Source organism: Protopterus annectens, chromosome 17.part0 (genome assembly GCF_019279795.1).
Source record: "Protopterus annectens isolate FY-2018-M chromosome 17.part0, PAN1.0, whole genome shotgun sequence".
Lineage (NCBI taxonomy): Eukaryota > Metazoa > Chordata > Ceratodontiformes > Protopteridae > Protopterus > Protopterus annectens.
Window position 1 is genome coordinate 531,255,283 of NC_056751.1, and position 23,520 is coordinate 531,278,802.

The 23,520-nt window shown below is 41.3% G+C and overlaps 1 protein-coding gene across 1 annotated transcript in view; it reads right to left on the minus strand.

Moving 5' to 3' along the window:
• The window catches only part of LOC122791655 (leukocyte antigen CD37-like), a 748,166-nt gene that overhangs the window by 620,345 nt on the left and 104,301 nt on the right, over window positions 1-23,520 (minus strand). The window lies entirely within an intron of this gene.

Sequence of the window (23,520 nt, forward strand, 5' to 3'; positions counted from 1 at the left end):
GATAATAGTTGGGGGGGGCTATGCTAGTAGGCATTTCATAGAGGGAGATGGGGGAAAGTACAGTTGTGTACACTTACCATAAATGTAGATGTTCGAGTGTATTCACTGTTGTAGTCATCACTTTTGGGTTATCTGCTTGCAGTAGCCCTCAGTCGACCCGATTATCAAAGTCTTGGGTCCTGCATCAGTTGCTGCCTCATCTTCCATGATGTCAGGTAGTCAGGGGTATAAAGCATGCAGCCGACGCCATTACATTAGTTTTTCTTGCCCCAGATGTCAGGTGCCCCCCTAATGGGAAGCAATTAAATATATACACAAGGTTATACCTCCAACAAAAAAGCAAACACACCAAAAAGCTTTTAAGCATAGTAAAAAGAAATAGAGGTATAGCCAAAATAAGTCAGGGGGCTGGAGGGAGGGTAACCAGGACTGCAACAGTGAATACACTCGAACATCTACATTTATGGTAAGTGTACACAACAGCACTATGTTCTTTGTGTTTCACTGTTGCAGTCATCACTTTTGGGTAGATTCCCAAAGCAAAGGATGGGAGGAGGAATTTAGATAGCATTAGGACCAGCTATAAGGCCCTGCAAGACTGCAGTGGCAAAACCAGCTCTGGATTTAGAGAAAATTGGCAAATGGTAATGCTTGGTGAAAGTATGTACAGAACTCCAGGTAGCAGCTTCTAGGATGTCCCTGATAGGGACACCTCTGAGAAAGGCTGTAGAGATAGATGCAGCCCTGGTTGAATGTGGTCTTATCCCCTGTGGGATAGGTTTTCCATAGTGCTTATAGCAGAAATGAATGCAATGGCCTATCCATTTAGAAATGGTTTGCTTTGAAATGGCCTTCCCCTCTGCCCCTGCAGCAAATGCCACCAGCAGCTGTTCAGATTTCCTGAAAGGTTTAGTCCTGTCCAAGTAACATCTAAGTTGTCTGTGCACATCTAAGGAGTGCAGTATCCATTCCCCTTTGTTCTGTGGATTAGAAAAGAAAGTTGGCAAATGAATGGACTGATTAAGAGCCACACTGGATACAACCTTGGGGATGAAGAAGGGATTGGTCCTAAGGGACACCCTGTCCGCATGAAAGATGATGAAAGACTCCACTGCCATAAGGGCCTGTAATTCAGACACCCTTATTGGTGAAGTGATGGCTAAAAGGAAGGCATTTTTCCAAGAAAGGAATTTCAACTCTGCATTTGCAGCTGGCTCAACAGGAGGTAGAGTAAGTTTTTTCCCAATACAAAGTTAAGGTCCCAGGCTGGAGTAGGGGGTCTCTTGGGTGGTCTTAAGTTTTTGGCCCCTCTGAGGAACTGTTTGAGCAGTGGATGAGAGAAGAGGGGTGGTTCTGAGCTGAAATGGCTGAGGCATGAATTTTGATGGAGGAAAAGGAAAGGCCCTTGTGAAGCATCTCAGTTAAGTATTGAAGAATCTGAGGTAAATTGGTTGCTGCTGTGCCCATCCCCTGAGTTTGGTTCCAGGAACAGAATATTTTGCATTTTTCAGCATAAGATTTAATAAGTACTAGGCCTCCTTGCCTCCAGAATGACATCCAACACTTGTTTACTCAGGGATGGTAATGGAGAGATCAGGTAATTAGCCAGGCTGCCAGGTTCAGGGTTTGAAGCTGAGGGTGCAGAATGTGGCCCTTCTGCTGGGACAGCTGGGTAGGTGCCTAAGGCAAGTGCCAAGGTGCCAGCAGTGACACACTGCGCAAGAGTGTTGGCGTGGCCAGTCTGGTGCAATCAGTATTGTCCTTGGTTTGTCCTGTTTGATCTTTAGTAGTACCTTGGAGAGGAGAGGCAGAGGAAGAAGGGCATAAACTGATAGATTTTTCCAGGTGAAGGACAGGGCATCCACTTTCCAAGCTTGTTTGTGGAGAGTCCATATGCAGAATTTTTCCAACTGGTAGTTCTGGGGGGAGGCAAACAGGTCTATCTCTGGGCTCCCCCATTTGTTTATCAACATGTTGAATGTCTTTGGTTCCAGTTTCTACTTGTGTGGGTCCATAAGATTTCTGCTTAGATCATCTGCCAGTGTATTTAGCTTTCCTGGCAGGAATTGAGCCTGTAGGTGCACTTGGTAGCTCAAGGCTGTGTTCCACAGAGCCATGGCTAGTCTGCAGAGAGTGTATGAGTGGGTTCCCCCCTGCTTGTTTATGTACCACATAACAGTGGTGTTGTCTGTCTTTACCATTAATTGTCCTGGAAGAATGTAGTCCTTGAAGACTGTCAGAGCATTCTGTACAGCTGACATTTCTTTTTGATTGATGTGCAGGTGCATTTGACTTGGGTTCCATTTGTCCTGAATGTACTGCCCTGCCAAGTGAGCACCCCATGCATAGTCTGATGCTTCTGTTGTTAGGGTTTGGGTGGCAGGGGGTAGAGTGAATGGCAGTCCCTTGTTTTGGTGGCAAGCCTCTGCCCACCAAAGGAACTCTAACTGCAGGCAAGGTATGATAGGAATCATTGCTTCTAGACCCTGAGAATGTTGACACCATAGGCTTTTCAGATACCATTGTAGTTTCCTCATATGCAGTCTTGCATATGGAATTAGGAGAATGCAGGAGGCCATGAACTCCAAGGCTTGCAGTATTTGTTTTGCAGATAGCAGGATCTTTGTGGCCATTAGTTTGAAGTAAGCTGTCAAATCAACTTGTTTCTCTGGCGTGAGGAAAGCCATCTGGGAAGTTGTGTTCAAGCTTGCTCCCAGGAATACAATTTGTTGGCAGGGTACCAGATGTGATTTATTTTCGTTTATGGTGTACCCCAGAGAAGCTAGCACTTTTTGTACAAATGCCAGATGCTTCAATAGTATGTCCTGGCTTTCTGCATGAATTAGACAATCGTCCACGTATAGGTATATTTGAATATTTCTTTGCCTGCAAAATGCAATGACTGGAGCTAGGCACTTTGTGAATACCCTGGGTGCAGTAGATAAGCCAAAGGGCAGTGCAGAGAACTGATAGTGCATGAAGCCTGTTTTGAAGTGTAGGTATCTTCTGCAAGATTCCCTGTTTGGAATATGCAGGTAGGCTTCCTTTAAATCCAGTGTTGCCAACCAGGCATCCTTGCCTAGCATAGGCAGCAACTGGTGAAGAGTTAGCATCTTGAATTTTGGGATCACCAAAAATGTGTTCAGGATAGAGCGATCCAGGATAGGACACCAGAAGTTGTCTTTTTGGGCACCAGGAAAGGTCTTGAGTAGAAACCTTGTCCCCTTCCTCTTCTTGGACAGTTTGAATAGCCCTTATACTTAAGTGAGACAGAACTTGCTTTTGAGCCTCTGCCCACTGATTTAGGGGTAGATCTGGCCAACTGTTTGGGGTTGGTAAAGTGTGGAAGTGGAATCTGTATCCTTGGAAAACTATATTTAAAACCCATTTGTCCTGAGTAATGAGTTCCCAGTTTTTTGCCTGCAGAGCAATCTTTCCCCCTAAAGAAGCAGTCAATTGAGAAGGGCTTGATAATTTTAAAGTTAAGTCATTGAGACAGTTTACCATAGGGGGGAGTCTTACTACTCCCTGCTTTGGAAGTGGGAGCCCCCCACTGCTTAGTCCTGTGTGTACCTTGGGACTGAAGCCTGAGTGTTCTGCTGGTTCTGGGTTTGGACTGAGAAGGCCTGGTAGAGGCAGGAAAGGACCAATTCTTAGAGGGCCAATGCCTACTAAATCTTGGAGGCTGGACTTGCAGGAAATCTTTAACAGTTTGCATAGATTTAGCTTTTTCCTCCATCTTTTTAAGTACTTCTTCTGCTTTGTTGCCACACGGGCGGTCCTGGTTTAAGGGAGCATCCAGCAATTTAGCTTTAACATGATCTGGCAAAGATTGCTCCTTAAGCCAAGCATGCCTTCTAAGTACAGACCTAGTAACAGCCGCCCTGCAAGATGCCTCTAGTGAATCAAAACCACATTGCAAAGTATGTTTTCCAACTTGTTCATCAGAATGCATTAAATCCTGTAAATCCTTATTTTCAGCACTGTCAGGAATCAACATACTTTTCTGTTTAAGCAATCCAATAATATGCTGCTGATACTTTAACATATGAAACTGGCAGTTTAAGGCCCTAATGGCCAAGGTTACAGAAGTGTATACCTTCTTACCCTTATCTATCCAGAGCCCTAGAATCTCTATCAGAGGGGGTAGGATTTTTGGCAGTAGTAGCCTTAATGCCCTTGGGTCCCTGTGAAATAGTCTCAGGATCCACAGTAGGATTTTTAAAGAGGAACTTGTGAGAGTCAGGAACCCTGTAATATCTATCTGGTTTTCTGGGAGCAGGAGGTAAGGAGTCAGGGGCCAAGCTAGACTCTGAAAAGGCGTCATCAACAATGTCCAGTACAGGGGAAATAGCTAGAGGCCTGTGTTGGGGCAGGAGTAAGAAATCCCTAAGTCTCTTTTTAGAATCAGAGTAATCCTAGCTTTCCCAGTGAAAACGCTCCCTAAGATTATGCAAAGTTTCACCAAAAGAGAAATCCTCTGGAGGGAAAGCAGAGGGAATAGAGTTCTCTGCATCAGAATCCTCATAGGTAGATAAGGGTAAATCCTGGTCATCAGGGGAAACAGAAATTTCAGAATCCTGATCAGAAGAATCATAAGCAAATTCAGTCCTAGGTCTCTTAGAGGGGGAAGGTAGGCTTCCCCTGATTAAAGTAATAAGGTCTTCAGCCATTCTTATCATTTGGATTTTTAGGCATAGAGGCCTGAACATGTGGTCTGGGCGTCGGTTTTCTAGGCATGGATCGAGTTTTAGGCCTTGAAGAAGAAGATGGTGATAGATGGTGATGGTTTAATATGCAAATCTGTAGGCCTGAATACACCCTCAGAAGCCGGTGCCTGCACAGCGGCACTGGACCCATCCAAGGTAGAGACATCCGCAGGTTCCACAGTTGAAGCATCTCGCGGCATACCGGACTCTGAATGGGTCTCAGTAGACACCTGTGAATCTGAAGTAGCGGGTATCAGGGGCTGCGAAAGTGCCCTCACTGAGTACTATTGAACTGGCGACTAGCTTAGGAGAAGTGTCGTTGGCAGCTATGGAACTACGCAGCCCGTCTCTGTCTCTGTCTTTATCTTTGCATTTTTTCAGAATGTCGGTAGTCGGGTGGCTTACTGAAGGCATATCTGGATATTTGAACCGAGTACCAAAATATTTAGAAGCATAAATATACTGACAACGAATAGTTCGTTGTTTAAATAAGGCACAAAACCGACAGCGAGGTACGTCATGGTCAGGGCCTAGTAAGGAATACAGTACGAATGAAAATCTTTATGAGGTATTTGCTTTCCACAACAAATACAATTATTGATTTTTACTGACATCGGTTTAGCGCAAGAAAAAGTTTCCCCAAAGAGGTACTTAGCTTTATTTGAAGACTTCGGTTCTGAAACTCGAAAATGAAAATTTCAGGAGTCAGCCGACCGGCACTTGCGAACTGCTTCTGCTTCGGGCACTGCACGGCAAGAAAGACAGATGTAATGGCGTCAGCTGCATGCTTTATACCCCTGACTACCTGACGTCATGGAAGATGAGACAGCAACCGACGCAGGACCCAAGACTTTGATAATCAGGCTGACTTAGGGCTACTGCATGCAGATAACCCAAAAGTGATGACTGCAACAGTGAAACATTAAGAACATCTGATAGTGCATAGAGCCTGCCCTGAAACGTAGATATTTCCTGCAAAATTCCCTTATGGGGATGTGCAGATAAGCTTCTTTTAGGTCTAGGGTGATTAGCCAGGAGTCCTTGGCTAGCATAGGAAGCAGCTTTTGTAGTGTAAGCATTCTGAATTTTGAGACCACCAGGAAGGTGTTGAGAATGGACAGGTCCAGGATAGGGCACCAACAGCCCTCTTTTCTGGGCACCAGGAACAGTCTGGAGTAGAAACCCTATCCTCTTTGCTCTATTGGAATGGGTTGAATAGCCCTGATACTGAGAAGAGAAAATACTTGCTTTTGAGCCTCTGCCCACTGGTTGGGAGGAAGGTCTGGCAACCCGCTTGGGGTTGGCAGTGAGTAGAAGTAAAATTTGTATCCCTGGGATACAATGTTTAGGACCCATCGGTCCTGGGTAATGGACATCCAGTTTTTTGCATTTAGGGCAAGTTTTCCTCCTAGGAATGCAAGTACTTGGGCATGGCTGGGAAGGATGATAGATAAGTCATTGTGATTTTTTTTCATAAGGGGGTGGCCTACCACTCCCTGTTTTTGAGGGGGGAGCACTCCATTGTTTAGATCTCTGCATACCCTGAGACTGTATCCTTGGTGGTCTGTTGCCACCTGGGTTTGGACTGAGAAGACCTCGTAGGGACTGGAAAGGACTAGATTTTAGTATGCCAATGTCTACTGAATCTAGGTGGCTGTACCAGTAAGAAATCTTTAACAGTTTGCATAGATTTAGCTTTTTCCTCCATCTTTTTAAGAACCTCTTCTGCTTTTCTGCCAAACAAACGTTCCTGGTTTAATGGAGCATCTAGTAGTTTTGCTTTGACATGGTCTGGCAAGATTTGTTCCTTCAGCCAAGCATGCCTTCTCAGTACAGACCCAGTGACAGCAGCCCTGCAAGATGCTTCTAAGGCATCAAAACCACACTGCAAAGTATGTTTACTGACTTGGTTTGCAGAATGCATTAACTCTTGTAAATCTTTATTTTCTGCAAAATCTGGAAGCAACAACATTTTTTGTTTAATTAGTTCCATAATATGCTGCTGCTACTTCAACATGTGAAACTGGCAATTTAAAGCCCTGACAGCAAGAGTTGCAGAGGTATATACCTTCTTACCCTATCTGTCTAAAGCCCTCGAATTCCTGTCTGAAGGGGTACGATTTTTTGCTGTAATAGCCTTAATACCTTTAGGTCCCTGGGAAATGGTCTCTGGATCCGCAGTGGGATTCTTAAAGAGAAATTTGTGAGAGTCAGGTACCCTGTAGTACCTGTCAGGCTTTCTCGGAGCTGGTGGTAAAATATCACGAGTAAGACTGGATTCCATGAAAACATAATTTACAATATCCAGGACAGAGGGTATAGCTAGAGGCCTGTGCTGAGGCAAGTCTAAAAATTCTCTGAGTCTCTTTTGGACTGTGAGTAGTCCTAGCATTCCCAGCGGAAATGCTCTCTTAAGGTATGCAAGGTTTCACCAAAAGAAAAGTCCTCTGGAGGGGAGGCAGAGAGAATGGAATCATCTGCATCTGAATCCTCATAGGTAGATAAGGGTATGCCCTGGTAATCAGAGGGATCAGAGTCATAGGACTCATGGTCTGTAGAATCAGAAGGGAAATCAATTCTTTGTCTTTTAGATGGGAAAGTCTGGCTTCCCCTAATTAGAGTTATAAGGTCTTTAGCCATTCTAAGCATTTGCTTCTGTGGCATGGGAGCCTGAGCATGCACTTTGGTCATGGAGATGGAAAGAGTACTTTGAGGGGTTGATGAATTAAGAGAATGAGAGGGAGAGAAGATTGGATGATGTGGAGATAGTGAATCATGAAGTACAATGGATTAGCAAGGAGGAAGTAAGGATAGCTATGGAGAGGATGAAGAATGGAAAGGCTGTTGGTCCAGATGACATACCTGTGGAAGCATGGAGGTGTTTAGGTGAAATGGCAGTGGAGTTTTTAACCAGATTGTTTAATGAAATCTTGGAAAGTGAGAGGATGCCTGAGGAATGGAGAAAAAGTGTTTTGGTACCGATTTTTAAGAATAAGGGTGATGTGCAGAGCTGCAGTAACTACACAGGGATTAAATTGATCAGTCACAGCATGAAGTTATGGGAAAGAGTAGTGGAAGCTAGGTTAAGAAGGGACGTGATGATTAGTGATCAGCAGTATGGTTTCATGCTGGGAAAGAGCACTACAGATGCAATGTTTGCTCTGAGAGTGTTGATGGAGAAGTACAGTCGGGAGTGTCAGAGAAGTATGTAAGAGTGGTACAAAATATGTACGAGGGTAGTGTGACAGTGGTGAGGTCTGCGGTGGGAGTGACGGATGCGTTTAAGGTGGAGGTGGGGTTACATCAAGGATCAGCTCTGAGCCCTTTCTTATTTGCAATGGTGATGGACAGGTTAACAGATGAGATCATACAGGAGTTCCCGTGGACTATGATGTTTGCAGATAACATTGTGATCTGTAGTGAGAGTAAGGAACAGGTGGAGGAGACCCTGGAGAGATGGAGATATACTTTAGAGAGAAGAGGAATGAAGGTCAGCAGGACTAAGACAGAATATATGTGTGTGAATGAGAGGGAGGATAGAGGAATGGTGAGGATGCAAGGAGTAGAGGTGGTGAAGGTGGATGAGTTTAAATACTTGGGATCAACAGTTCAGTGTAATGCTGAATGTGGAAGAGAGGTGAAGAAGAGAGTACAGGCAGGATGGAGTGGGTGGAGAAGAGTGTCAGGAGTGATTTGTGACAGATGAGTACTAGTAAGAGTGAAAGGGAAGGTCTACAAGAGGGTAGTGAGACCAGCTATGTTGGATCTACTTTAGAAATTTGACACTTCAGAAGATCGACACTCAGAACGACGAGACCAGAACAACGACAGCTTACATAAACGAAACATCACATAACTGATGTCTCAGAACAGCGACAATAGACAGGGGAAAAGGCAGTGTAAGGTGTTCATCTCTACTTACAGTGTTAAACAGGGATTGTAGGGATTCTCATGTGAACATGTTTTGTAATCACTTAGCATAAGAAATGACTCTACACTTTAAGAAGTCTAGCCATGGCTTTCACAAATTTCACAGCCGTATAATCATCTCTGTTAGTTAACACAGTCTGAAACTTGTTATGCCTCTCTATGAGTTTCCTCTTTTTTAGGGGAAGGGACATAACCAGTGGAATACCTGACCTGTAGCTCATCTACTCTGTTTTGCTCGTGAGTAAGACTGAATAGTATTAAATACAAATTGGTACCTCTTTCCCCAACAAGACACTTTAGTCTCCTATGCCATGCCTCAACTGTGTTCTGAGTGCGTGGTAAGGACAATACATTTAGCTCACTAATGTTCCAGAATGTAATAGGAAACAATGGTGGGAAACGTAGTTTAGAGGAAGGCCTTGTATTAAATTTCCATGCCCTGCCATGAGCGTACCAGTCTGAAAAGTATTTCAAGACATCTAGCCCTTCCTATGGAAAACCCTCTTTCAATGCATCAAATGTTGACTCCACCTCATCCTCTTTCAAAAATGAGAGAGCTACTAAGCTCTTAACTGCCAGTTGGAATGCCTGTGATGTATTATACTGACAGGTCAAACCTAACCCTTGAATTTTCCGCCAAACATTCTGTGAGAAGTGGAGGAGGCAGCCCTTAGATTTAGCGTTGGGGATATTTGTTCGTATACTCTTAACAGCCACTATTTCAAAATCTCATAAAACAAATTGCACAGCCACTTCTAGGTTTTGTTCTGACAATAGATGAAGCACACAGTGCCACAAATAACTGTAGCATTTTAAAGACTTCTTGGATAGGAATGCATACAGTAAAGAAATGGACTTACTGTGACTGCCATATTTCACAAAACCGTGAATTGAGTACAGCTGTCTAATGTTTACACCTTTACCAAAGAATGCACCATCCATCATCCAGATAGTGGCACAGCTCAAGTCCCATAGATTGTTAACTGTACTAAATACTATCATTTTAGTATCTGTACTGCTATCAGACATTTCCTTATTGACAAATGAGCCATCCTTTAATGGGAATTTGGTGAAATCAATGTTGTCTATGGTCAGTTCCCCGCCTCCATGATACGGAATCTGTTTACGGTGAACACGCCCAACCTGTTGCAGCAGAGCTTTTCTACGGGGAACATAACAAACTGTGTCTAGGGATGTGGAAGTGACAGCATCCTCAAGAGTTAGACACGGGTATCCCGACTAAACTGTGCTTGTGTTTTCACCTCATGGCACACCTTGTATCTCTCCACTTCTCCTGGCTCAGCGGTATGATTGTGAGGTACTGATTTCTGTAGAATATCACCAGTAGGCATTGATAAGGTTGCCGCGCTGCCTCTACAATCTTCAGTGATTTTATACCTACAACTCCAGTACTTTCTATTTTCCCTGCATCTTTCTAGGTAGTAGATGTATTTATCTAGTACCAGTAACTCTTTTCCTTTCTGGGATGTAACAGTGCTATACGCACTACCAACTACTCCGGGAGCTTCCATGTGTACAGCTAGTCTAGCTGAAATGGTGCATAGCACAGCGGTAGTATGCTTAGCTGCGTTATTTATACTTTTTCACAATGATTGCACTGTGTACATGGGACGTTGTCATTGTTCTGAAATGTTGGTTATGTGATGTTTCGTTTATGTCAGCTGTCGTTCTGGTCTCGTCGTTCTGAGTGTCGATCCTCTGAAGTGTCAAATTTCTAAAGTAGATCCGCTATGTTATATGGGTTTGAGACAGTGGCATTGACAAAAAGGCAGGAGTTTGAGCTGGAAGTGGCAGAGTTAAAGATGTTAAGATTTGCACTGGCTGTGACGAGGGTGGACAGAATTAGACATAAATATATTAGAGGGTCAGCCAAGGTTGGAAGGTTTGGAGACAAAGCCAGAGAAGCAAGATTACATTGGTTTGGACATGTGCTGAGGAGGGATGCTGAGTATATTGGGAAAAAGATGCTAAGGATGAAGCTACCAGGTAACAGGAAAAGAGGAAGGCCTAAGATAAGGTTTATGGATGTGGTGAGAGAGGACATGCAGGTGGTTGGTGTGACAGAGCAAGATGCAGAGGACAGGAAGAAATGGAAACAGATGATCCTCTGTGGCGACCCCTAATGGGAACAGCCAAAAGAAGATGATGATGATCCTTTTAGTGGAGAACGTCTGTGGATGTTCCAGTTGTTGGATATGCCAGATTAGGTACAGAGCAAATGGGTCATTGTACTCAATGATAGGTCTGATGAATGCTGAATAGAGTGGAACAATGACTTACATGCCATACATTTGTTTACAAGTTGCACAAATCAGAATTATTTCCTTACTACTGTAGACATGTGATGGTCAAAGGCTAGATTACTGTCTATGTATGTCCCCAAGTCACTGACTACTGGGTCGACTCTTAGGATTGTATTGACAAGATGATAGCTACCAGGGATGGATGACTTCCCGAAAGATACTATTATGCATTTCTTGGCATTTAGTTTTAGTCCATGATTCTGGCACAAGTTATTTGTCTGTGTCAGCCCTTCATGGAGAACATTACTGTTAGGAGTCAACTGCATGACTGCTCTTAATTTGCAATCATCTGCAAATTTGGTCAAACAGGAACCCTTGACATTGGCCTTGGCTTCACAGACGTAAATGCCAAAAAGTAGTTGTTAGAAAAATCTACATGCTGCCTAGAAAAATATATTTACAATGTGTGCTGCTTAGGAAGATGTGTATTTAATCATTCAAACACATATAAGTTGTATGATCAAATATATAGAGAAATGTGTGCTTTAGTTAGGAATAAATGTACTTAAATCCATAAAGGTTAGGTAATGCATTTAATTCTGTCTTGCTAGAATAAATAGAAGAAATAAACCTACATATTATTGCTTGAAGCACAAGCTGCAGTGTAATCAGAAATTTGACCTTGGCAGCTTGCAGATGCAGTCTGGCTCATGTCTTTCAAGTAAAGATTATTTTGCAAAGTTAGAAATAAATAAATCTGTTCGCATGTATGTCCTCTTTACTGCCTCCACCAGGAGTAGCCTTGTGCGCACTATCTCTGATAGTGCGCAGCTAAACAAGAAAGACAAAGGGACTTTAAGGAAGACATACATCTATTATATTGGAACTAATCAGAGAACCTTGAATTGGCTACATCCTCAGGAGGTCATCGTGACTGACCAGCTGTCTGCAAGGCTGCAACATTCTCATGGGAAAAGGACTTTTTGAAAAACACAAACTCAGCAGTTTTTATGAATAGCCATGATGTAAAGACCCTGTCACTAGCCACACCAGTGAGGTGGGCAAAACTGATAATGAAATGTATATAACCAATGTGTTTTGGTCAATAAAGCAGTCAAAATTCTATACAAACTTTGTGTATGGTTTTTTGCCTCCTAATGTACATTAGTGATATCTGAGTTGCTCCTGCATTATTGTTTGTTATTAATTGACATTGTGTTTGAATAACTCAATGATTTTTACAGTCTGACTCTAACAAATTTATTTAACATCTTGGTCCTAATCGTGCGAATTCCTTGGTAGCTACAGGTCAGAATATATAGGTGGTATTGAAGTCTGCGAAGAAGGAAAAGACCTCCGACTGAATGTCGTGCCTAAAGAGGCTGTCCACTTATCTGATCTGTGGCGAAAAGCGGAAAACTGGGTCCTAAAAGCCTATCAAACATAAGCAGGAGGCTCGGGTAAGAATTCCTCTCTTTGTTTTTATTTTACATCAGTTACCTGCTTACACTGTGCTATTGCTAAGGTTTGTGATAGCAGGGAGAGAGGTAGTCAGTATTGTATCTTGAGTCATAGATCAGGAAATAAAGCAAAACAAAGTAAACAGTCATTCTAGACACTACTGTGAATACGGGGAATAGAGATACCACGTGGTACAAGAGAAAGGGTTACGTAACAGTTCTGTTGTTGTTTTCTCTCTCTCTCTCTCTCTCTCTCTCTCTTCTTTTTCTTTCAGAGACATGGGAAACGAATGCACTAAAGGGTCACGTGACCCGCCTAACAGAAGATGCAAAATATATGCAATTACAGAGAGCAGATAATGTGAGATATTTTGCAAAATGTGTTAACAACTATAAATTTGATAGTAAACTAGATAAACTTTCACTAGTTAAACTCCTTAAACAAGTTTTAATCTGATGCAGGGCGTCAGGCAAAAGAAAAACAGAAGCTTAAAAAATTCTGAAACATTTTTAGACAACAGAGTAAAAGGTCTAACAGACAGGATCTCTGAAAAGTGAAAACTTAGAGTAGACTGGACTTGCATTAATTAATGCCTACAACAGGAAAATGAGACAGTAGATGGATATTATGCTAGATTATTAAAATGCTTAAAATAACAATTAAAAATATATATATATATATATACATTTTAAAAGGTTGCATTGCCTCTGTTAGTAGTTTTATTACAAGGCATATGATAAATCACTGAACAAGCAGGCTGCAAGCCTTACTTGAGTATGCTAGACGTACTGAAAGACACTTTAATAGTAAAAAGAAAAAAAGGGCACAAGTCTTCACTGTTGAACACGGAGCTGAAATTTTTGTATTACAGTCAGGTAAAAGGGCATCTAGCTAGGGACTATAAACAAAATAAGAAAGCAATAACAGAAGTTAAAGGACATGTGGACTGACTATATAATAGTGATAATAACCAAAAATCATCAGGAAAGGTTAATAAACAAAAGAAAATGTGAATGTAGTAGAGGGAATAGAGGAAGTACAAACAGATGTAAAGAATAAAAATGAAAATAAAATTTTAGATTTAGCATTGTTGAGCCTGGAGCTCTACCTAGCAAATACAAAACCAAGTAACACTTCTGGTGGAGGAAGAAAGGTCAAATTCCTGTGTGACTCAGGGCGTCACGGACTTTGATACACCCCTCAAGTTACCAAAACATTCTAAATCACCTAATTATATATTAGTAAAAGCAGCAAATAGACAGCTATACAGGGAACCACTTTCCCATAATATAGCAATAACTGACCCTGTTTCAGGTATGACTCAGAAAAGTAAAATTGTAGTTTCTGCAAAAATATCCAGTAAACTTACTGGGAAAAGACCTTGTGCAGATATTTGGCATAGCAGTAGTTCCTACCATGCAGGGTATGGAAGCACAAAGACAAATGAATGCTCTTGTGGTGTGATCAGAGGGTGAAGCCTATTATTGGTACAGCCAGGACCTAGTTATGATTGGTCCAGGGGCAGTAACCAAAGAACTGATAAATGTAGCCATTAGTAAGGTACCCTCCCTTGACACTGATCAGCGGCACTTGTTACATTGTACTCCATACTACTGTAGCACACCAGGACCTAATAAAAAATATAAGTAAAAATCCTGCTGACAAATTAATATTACAAACTTTATGCTGGGATACTGAGGGAAACAGTGTAGTAAGCTGTTCATTACCTCAGGAGTTCATGAGATTGTATAAGTCCAATAGACTGCCACATGTCAGCTTGACAAAAAACAAAAGTTTTAAATGGGCAGACTTAGAAAAAAAGGTAACAAAATGGGAAAACAGACTGATTTAAAATGTCAGGACAAGGGATATGAAAACAAAACTGAATTGGTTGACACAGACACATACAGCTGTACACTTGCAATCTAGTAAGGACAGCTGATTAGCATTTTATTAAAAGAAAAAGAAAAGGCCTTGTGTAAAATTCCAACAACTCTGTGGTCAACAGGCAAGTCAAATGTAGGGCTTATTCAAGCAGCAGGACCAGTTACAATTACCCCAAAGTCAGCTTTTAGACCACAGAAAAAAACAATACATTTTGGGAAAGAATGCAAAAGTAGAAATTAAGCCTATAATAAGCAGCATTACTCAAAAAAGGAGTACTGGTAGAATCTCCTGATTCACCATGTGATACACCTATTTCCTGTTAAGAAAAAGCAAACGGGGAATGGCAGATGGTACAAGATTTATAAGCTGTGAATAATGCAGTAATACCAAGAGCACCTACGGTGCCAGACCCACATACCTTATTAAATGATTTGAAGCCGCAACAGAAATATTTCACTGTGGTAGATATTAGCAATGCAATTTTCTCAATACCTATCCACCCTGACAGCCAGCATTGGTTTGCATTTACATTTCAGGGCAAAAGGTATACGTACACCCGACTACCACAGGGATATAGTGAAAGTCCAACGATATTCGCACAAGAGATGGCTAGCAACCTGGCAGGGTTTTCTCCACCAGGGGCAGCCAAGTACTACTATGTAAATGACATCTTGCTAGCAGCACCCAGCAGCAGTGCAGGGTGAATACAGTAGCATTGTTAAAATTTTTAGTAATACAAGGACACAAAGTAAACAAGAGTAAGTTACAAACTTTGGGAAAAAACACAGGTTAGATACCTGGAATATGTGATATTCAGTAAAGGTAAAATACTAAATAGTGGGAAGAAAAGGAAAAAAAAAAAACAGCAATTTTACAAGCACCCAAACCAACAACTAAAAAGAAATAATGTCTTTCCTAGGTACAACTAATTTTTGTTGGAACTGGGTACCAAATTATTTTACAATGAAAACAAAAGCAGAAATGGCTTTCTGCAGGTTGAAGCAGTTAATAGCTTCTTCATTAGTTTTAAGACTTCCAAGTTATCACAAACGTTTTTTTAGACCATAGATTGTAAGCAATGGTACATGACATCAGTATTAAAGCAACAACATGGGGATAAGCAATGCCCCATAGCTTACTATTCATTACAGTTAGACCCAGTGGTGCAATCTTTGCCTCACTGTGTACAAGCAGTAGTTGCAGCAGCAATGGCAGTACAGGCTTCAGCCTCAATGGTGTTATTCCACCCTCTCACATTGAGAATGCCTCATGCAGTTGCAATAATTCTGCCACAAGAAAAAGTTGCATACCTTTCTCCTGCTAGACATCTTTCATGTATGACCATACTGCTGAGTCAACCTCATATAAACAGTTAGCTTTACCTAGATAAGATCTTACAAATATGCCCTTGGATAATGCTGAGGTGACATATTACGTGAATGACTCATGCAGAAGGGGTCCTACAGGGAAAAATCTGGTGGGGTATGCAGTAGTTACAGACACTAAAATTTAGAAGCACAAACTTTGCCACACAACTTGTATGCTCAAGCAGCAGAACTGGTAATTTTGACAGAAGCATGTATTTTAGTAAAAGGCAAAAAAAAGTAAACATATATACTGATAATCAGTATGCTTTTTCTACAGTGCATGTGTTGCACAATAATGAAGAAAATAGAGGGATGATTACATCCAGTGAAAAACCTATTAATCATGCGCAATTTATTTTGGAGCTATTAGAATCTATTCAGTTGCCTACCAAAGTAGCTATTTGTAAATGTGTAGCTCATACAAAACAACAGGATAAGATTTCAAAAGGTAATGCACGAGCTGATGCAGCTGCAAAGCAAGCAGCCTCAGACTCAGGAACTTTATTTTTTGAAAAATTACAGCCCTTTGAGATTTTAGATTTAAACATGTTAAAAACAATGCAAATGCTTACTACAACAGCAAAAAAAAACAAAACTGGGTAAAACAAGGTGCAATTTAATATTACCGTCTAATTTATTTAAAAATGCAGCTTTGTTGAGCCATGGGCACCATGTCTCAACAGGGGGGATGGTACAGTTAGTAAATAAAATATTCCAAACATATGGATACATAAATTATACAATAAAATTTTGTGCAGCTTGTCATACTTGTAACAAAGCACCATGCACAAGGAGCATTTAAAAACAAGCAAGGAGTTTCCCTACACCACCATATCCATTCCATACTATTCGTATGGACTTCATAGAGTTAAATAAATGTGAAGGAAAAATACTGTTTAGTGATCATAGATATGTTTTCAAAATGGGTAGAAGCTTTTCCTTAAGGAATCACTGTGCTTACCACCCACAGTCAGCAGGACTGGTGGAGAGGTACAATGGGATTTTAAAAAACAAGTTAAGAAAGTTGATGAGTAAGACTCAGAAGAATTGGATTTGCTGTTTACCTCTAGCATTGCTGAGCATGAAAAACAGTAACAAATGTAAAGGGTTTGATCCCTTTAAAGTAGTATTTGGAAGGGCATATTATGTGCCTCAGTAAAAGCTCTCATGCCTGCAGGGCTGGAGGCTGACAGTTCACTAGCTAATTAAATAAAGAAACTGTTATAAATAAGACTGTTTTGCAGTTGAACTCTTTTCAGATAAACAAGAAACAAAACCAGAAGTGCTGACCCGGGTCCCTGGATTTGGCTGAAAGTCATAAAGAGAAAGAACTGGGCGAGTCCAAGGTGGGAAGGTCCGTACCAGGTACTGTTGGCAACACCCACTGCAGTGAAAATTGCTGAGAGATCATCTTGGGTTCATTTAACCCATTGCAAACCTGTTAAGAAATTCAGTTTGGACATACCACAGGAACAGAATGGCCAGAGGCAGAATAAATAAAAATGTGAAACAACCCCAGAGACATTGGTTCACTGGCCTACTGATCATACATATAACTATGTTTGTAGTAACCTTTTTTGTTGTTATGGTTTTTCTTGCATATAACTACGGAAGTGAAATTAATAAAACGTGATGAAGGACTGGCTACAGACTGGCACCCAAACTTTAACACATACCTGGCTATGAAACGAGTTTATGTAGAGACTATGAACATTTCAAATTGCTGGGTCTGTACTGCAATACCCACAGCATATGGAGGACTTTTAATGTCTGCTGTCCCCTTGGGAATAAATGAAACTTGGGAAAACCTGTTATTTGACACAGGCACCGTGAGATCACAGGACAAAATTGCTTTATTTTTACCTGTTCACACAAAAAGAAATTGTATGAGAGTAATACCCTCCAGGTGGGCTGGAGTAATGGTAATATAACAATGTCTTATAAATGTTACATTAAAGTCAAAAGTGGGGGTACTGTTTGTAATACAAACCATGATTCATATCTGAGTTCAATGAAAACTACATTAAATGCAGTATGTGACAATCTAGTCTTAACTAAGCAATTGTCTATTAGGAATAGGAAAATGTTTCATGCAGGGATAACACGTATCAGTACCAAAGTAATGATTTTATTTGTGGGAAAAAGGCATATAAATGGTTACCTGAGAATTGGTCCGGCAGTTGTTTTTGGGTTATCTGGTTTCAGCAATAAGACATACTGCAGAATTACCTTTGGGTAAAATATGAAACGTAAGGAAACAGCTCGAGAATCTGAAGGTCCAGTGAGAAAAAAACCCTGTGAATCCAGTTGGTAAAATCGAAGCTGGTTAAAAGGCCATAATTCAGTGAAAGACAAAAGTAAATTGACTCATATGAACCTGGGCAACAGTGTTATATCCAGGGCAGGAATGCCACCAGCCTATGGAGCAGTCAAATCGATCTGGGAGCTGAGAAAGCTGTCAAAAGTCATGAACAATGCAACTTTTCCACCCTAGAATTGGTGACTAATGAACTGAATGCAATAAAAACTGTTGTGCTACAAAATCGAATGGCTCTTTACTTCACCCTAGCGGCAAGAGGTGGTACACGAAGAAGAATGCTGTGCGTACATTCCAGACAACCAACATGAAATCAATGACCACCTAGAGGTAATTCAGCAAGTATCAGCAATAACTAAACCAGGCCCAAACCCACTGACGGACTTTTTCCAGAATCTGTTTGGGGGGGTGGGGTTCCATCCTATTAAACATTTAATTGCTATTTGTGTGGGTATACTCCTAATAGGAACATGTGTTTACTGTGAAATTCCCTGCATGAAAAGATTAATAAAAATTTGTTGATATATCTGCTACTGAAACTCTTTACAAAGTGTTGAAATTAAAAGATTAATTTCAAATGATGCTTTTCTGAAATATAAAACCAATGACTTACTTAGCTGAAAGCCCTTGAAAGGGAAAGGCTGAGGAATGAAATAATATTGTTTATGTTTTAAACAGAATAAAATGCATTAAAAGGAGGGAGAATGTTAGAAAAATCTACATGCTGCCTAGAAAAATATATTTACAATGTGTGCTGCTTAGGAAGATGTGTATTTAATCATTCAAACACATATAAGTTGTATGATCAAATATATAGAGAAATGTGTGCTTTAGTTAGGAATAAATGTACTTAAATCCATAAAGGTTAGGTAATGCATTTAATTCTGTCTTGCTAGAATAAATAGAAGAAATAAACCTACATATTATTGCTTGAAGCACAAGCTGCAGTGTAATCAGAAATTTGACCTTGGCAGCTTGCAGATGCAGTCTGGCTCATGTCTTTCAAGTAAAGATTATTTTGCAAAGTTAGAAATAAATAAATCTGTTCGCATGTATGTCCTCTTTACTGCCTCCACCAGGAGAGTAGCCTTGTGCGCACTATCTCTGATAGTGCGCAGCTAAACAAGAAAGACAAAGGAGACTTTAAGGAAGACATACATCTATTATATTGGAACTAATCAGAGAACCTTGAATTGGCTACATCCTCAGGAGGTCATCGTGACTGACCAGCTGTCTGCAAGGCTGCAACATTCTCATGGGAAAAGGACTTTTGAAAACACAAACTCAGCAGTTTTTATGAATAGCCATGATGTAAAGACCCTGTCACTAGCCACACCAGTGAGGTGGGCAAAACTGATAATGAAATGTATATAACCAATGTGTTTTGGTCAATAAAGCAGTCAAAATTCTATACAAACTTTGTGTATGGTTTTTTGCCTCCTAATGTACATTAGTGATATCTGAGTTGCTCCTGCATTATTGTTTGTTATTAATTGACATTGTGTTTGAATAACTCAATGATTTTTACAGTCTGACTCTAACAAATTTATTTAACAGTAGTCTCAGTACCAATTCCTGAGGGACTCCTTTTGTGACTGGCCTCTTTGTAGATGTGGACACCCCAGTTCTAACTTCCAGGGTCCTGTCTATCAACCATCTGGCTATCCACTGGGTGACATAAGGGTTTATACCTAACATCACCAGTTTGTCAGTAATGCCTGAGTCGGGTATTGGGTAAATTGCCTTGGCCAGTTCAAGGCAGGCAGTTTGAACCATTTTGCCCTAATCTATTGCTTTGGTGACCTTCTCAAAGTTCACCAGGTTGATTAGGCATGATGTGCCCCTGACAAAATCAAACTGGGTTGGGTCCAGTGCCTAGAGGTTTCCTATGTTATTAGTGATCATTCCATGATAATTCTTCCCATGGCTTTGCATATGATACCAAGGAAATCCACATTTCATCCAAACCCCCGCAAAGGTAACCACCATGAAAACCTTCTCCAAAACTGACTTTGGGCTCCTAAAAGCATAGGTGACTAACTTCACGGCACCCATGTCAATGGAAAATAGATGCATGACTGCCGAATCATACACCAATGCACTGTACGAACACGTACATAAATGCATGGATCTAGGCATAACCAACAGAACCAAGATGCTCTCCTCCAAAAAAAGGATGCCAATCTGGTGGTCCCCTGCCATTAATAAACTCTACAACAGAAGGAAGAAGCTGTTTCAGAAAAAGTTGAAGTCCCAAGACTGGAAAAACTCCCTTATTAGCCTCAACAAAAAGTTGAGATCCCTCATCAAAACCTCTAAACCCAGCTGTGAAGGCAGAATTCTGGCTGACACTGAAAACAACCACAAAGCCTTCTATAGTTATATCAAGAATCTCCATGGCAATACCCAGGTTTGCCCTGAGTTACTGCACAATGGTACCTCATACTGAGCCAACAGATACTGCCAACATACTGGCTGGCAGATTCAGTGCCAACTTTACCCCTCTCCCCCCCCAAAGGACCGATCACAATACCGGAGGAATACCAGGCACCCAGCATTACTGCAGCACAGGTTAAAGCTGCATTGTCCAGTGCCAAGAATACAGCTTCCATGGGACACAACAACATCCCTGGATGTGTTCTACATGAACTACAAAGTGAACTGGCACCACATCAGTGTGCCCTGTTCAGTCACAGCCTCACCTCAGGCTTTGTCCCTACCGAATGGCACACTACTACAGTCATCCCTTTCCATAAAAGGGGAGTGACTACAGACCCTGGGATTTATTGCCCCATTAGCCTGATGAGTCTGATATGTAAGGCTATGGAGCACATCATCATGGACCTAATTAACAAGGATATATGGAATCTCCAACTCTAGATCCCATGAAATTTGGTTTTGTGAAAGATAGATCATGCCTGCTCAACCTGGTTGACTTCTTTGAGTCAGTCACCAGAGCTGTGGATGAGGGTAAGGCAGTTCATACAGCCTACCTCAATCTGGCCTAGGCCTTTGATACCATTCCCCACTCAGAAATTAATTATAAACTCACCAAACTAGGCATCAACCCCTATATCACTAGGTGGGTTGCAAATTGGCTCACAGATAGAACTCACAGTGTGAAAGTAGCGGACTCCAAGTTAGACTGCTGACCAGTCACGAGTGGAGTCCCACAGGGATCGGTCCTTGGTCTTCTCCTGTTTGGCATCTACTTCTCAGAAGTCCAGGCCAACACCGAGGGACTCTGGCTGACCACGTTCACAGATGACTAGAGTTGCCAGCTGTCTGGTTTTTGACTGGACTGTCCATTTTTTTGACAAGTTGTCCGGTTAGGAATTTGATTCAAAAACCAGACACGATGCTGACATCATCATGTGAGGGCCACCAGCCTGTCGGAAGGAGCTCACTTATCACATGAGGGTTACCAGCCTGTCGGAATTGAGCTCAATTCAATTCCTTTTGGTAGTGCGAGCAGGAGCAGGAGCACTTTTCAAACTGGCAGCAGTTCAACTTTGGATATTGCAGTGTGGAAAGAGAAAGACTTACATTTACGACAGGAAGGCAGCAATATTACTGGCAGTGATTTCACAAGCCAGCAAAGGTAGTGTAGCGACAATGGGTCTAGTCTGGATTAGCCCACTTTCTGGGATATCAAACAGTAGATACTTAAGTGATTAATAAACAATGGAGCAATGTGAAATTAGAAAGAGACAATTAATTACAGTTAGAAATATGCAATGAGTATTATCATTCTAGGTACATATAAAGTTATTGTATTTGCAATTTAATCCAATAATTGTAGTACAAATTAGTCCGTGCAGTATAGTATCACTCTCAGTAACACAAGACAACTAAGACTGAAATAAAAAGTAAAGAAATGGTGCACGAGAGGAAAGAGAAGTCTAATGATGCTGTTATATCAACTGGTGGCTAAGGTCAAATTCCTTGAGTGCCCTAATCACAAGATGTCCAGGAAAAGAACACCAGTCATTTAGGAAATCAGTGTTGGTGTAATTTCTTAGCATCAGAAAAGAGGTCCATGTAGTCCAGGGTATGCACAGCATAGCGAAAACACTAATTGTTTTTTATAACTTTGGTATTATTTCATACTTTGAATCTACCCTGTACATACCCTAGACTATGCAGACATCGTTTTTTGATTCCCAGTGTTATGTGGTCACACAGACAGCACCATGCCTATCTTGCTTCATAATTTCTAAGTGTGCAATGACAGTGATGCATTTGTTTTACAGATTTCCCCCTTCCTTGCACTTGTAAAATGACAGATTTGGTATGTATATGTTTGAGAGTATGCAGGCCCTTACACCTCCCCCACATGGCAGGTGCAGAGATCTTTACTACCTGCAAAAACTACTTACGGTTGGAAATGTCACCATTTTTTGGTATTTCCGGCACTTATTTTTTGTCTTTTGGTTCTTTGGTGATTTTTAATTTTAGGTCTCATAAGGGATCCAATGATGCTACGTGACTGAAAACAGCAATATCAAGAGATTCATGGACAGGGGGCATTAAGCCATCACAGCATACAATCAGGCTGATTATGATCTTGAATGAGAGTCTTGTGTGGGGTTTGATGAAATTATTGACAGCAGCAAAAGAACAGTTACATTATCACAGAATGACTTACAAGATAAGCTAGAGTAGATGTTTGGAACCATGTGAAGTAAATGATCAATAGATGTGAAATGTACAAGAGGCAGCTGCTCATAAAAAAAACTTTGAAATTCACACTCCATATTCAAGCCTGTGCTAATATTATTCATTGCAATATTGCCAGCTGTAAACAGGATCACATTCCCATCCATTTAAAGAATGTATATGGCGATGGATTGATGATGCTTACTTTTATACATAACAATCTAATTGGTCACGTTGGCAAACTGTAGAATGACAAATGCTGATGTGAGAACATTATTACCTGTCAAAGTATTGCTTTGTTTACTAGATGTCTGTCAGTGTTTGTGCATTGTTGTGCTGTAAAATGTAAAAAATAAAATCCAAATAATCATTGTAGAAGTGTAGTTTTAATGCTGTCTGTTTTCATTGTGAGACGGTATTGCTTTGTTTAGCAAGTGTGTATCAGTGGTTTGTGCTATAAAATGTGGTGCAGCGGAACTTCCGCGGTGGTGCAGTGGAACGTTCGTGGTGGTGCAGCGGTAGCGTTGTTGCCTCTCAGCAAGAGGTTCTCCCGTTCAATTCTCGGCTTGGGTTGGGAGTGCCTTCTGTGTGGAGTCTGCATGTCCTCCCCGCGGTCAAGTGGGCATTTGAAAGACATGCGTTGAATGGGCGTGCCTTTGTCGAAGGTTGGGCATTGGGCTGTCAACTCGACACCATAAAAACCAACTGCCAATCATTAGCGGACCGGAGTTCCACTGTGGCGACCCCTAACCGGGAAAAGCCGAAAGACAAACAACAACACTGTAATAGTAAAGCAGAAGACAGTATGCAGAGTGAGAGTTTTGAACAGTGTTTATGGCAACTGGGGAGAAATTGGCTGAAAGCAGGCATCCTGAACAGAAAGAGGGCATTCCCATCAGCTGATGTCACGATGATGTCACAAAATG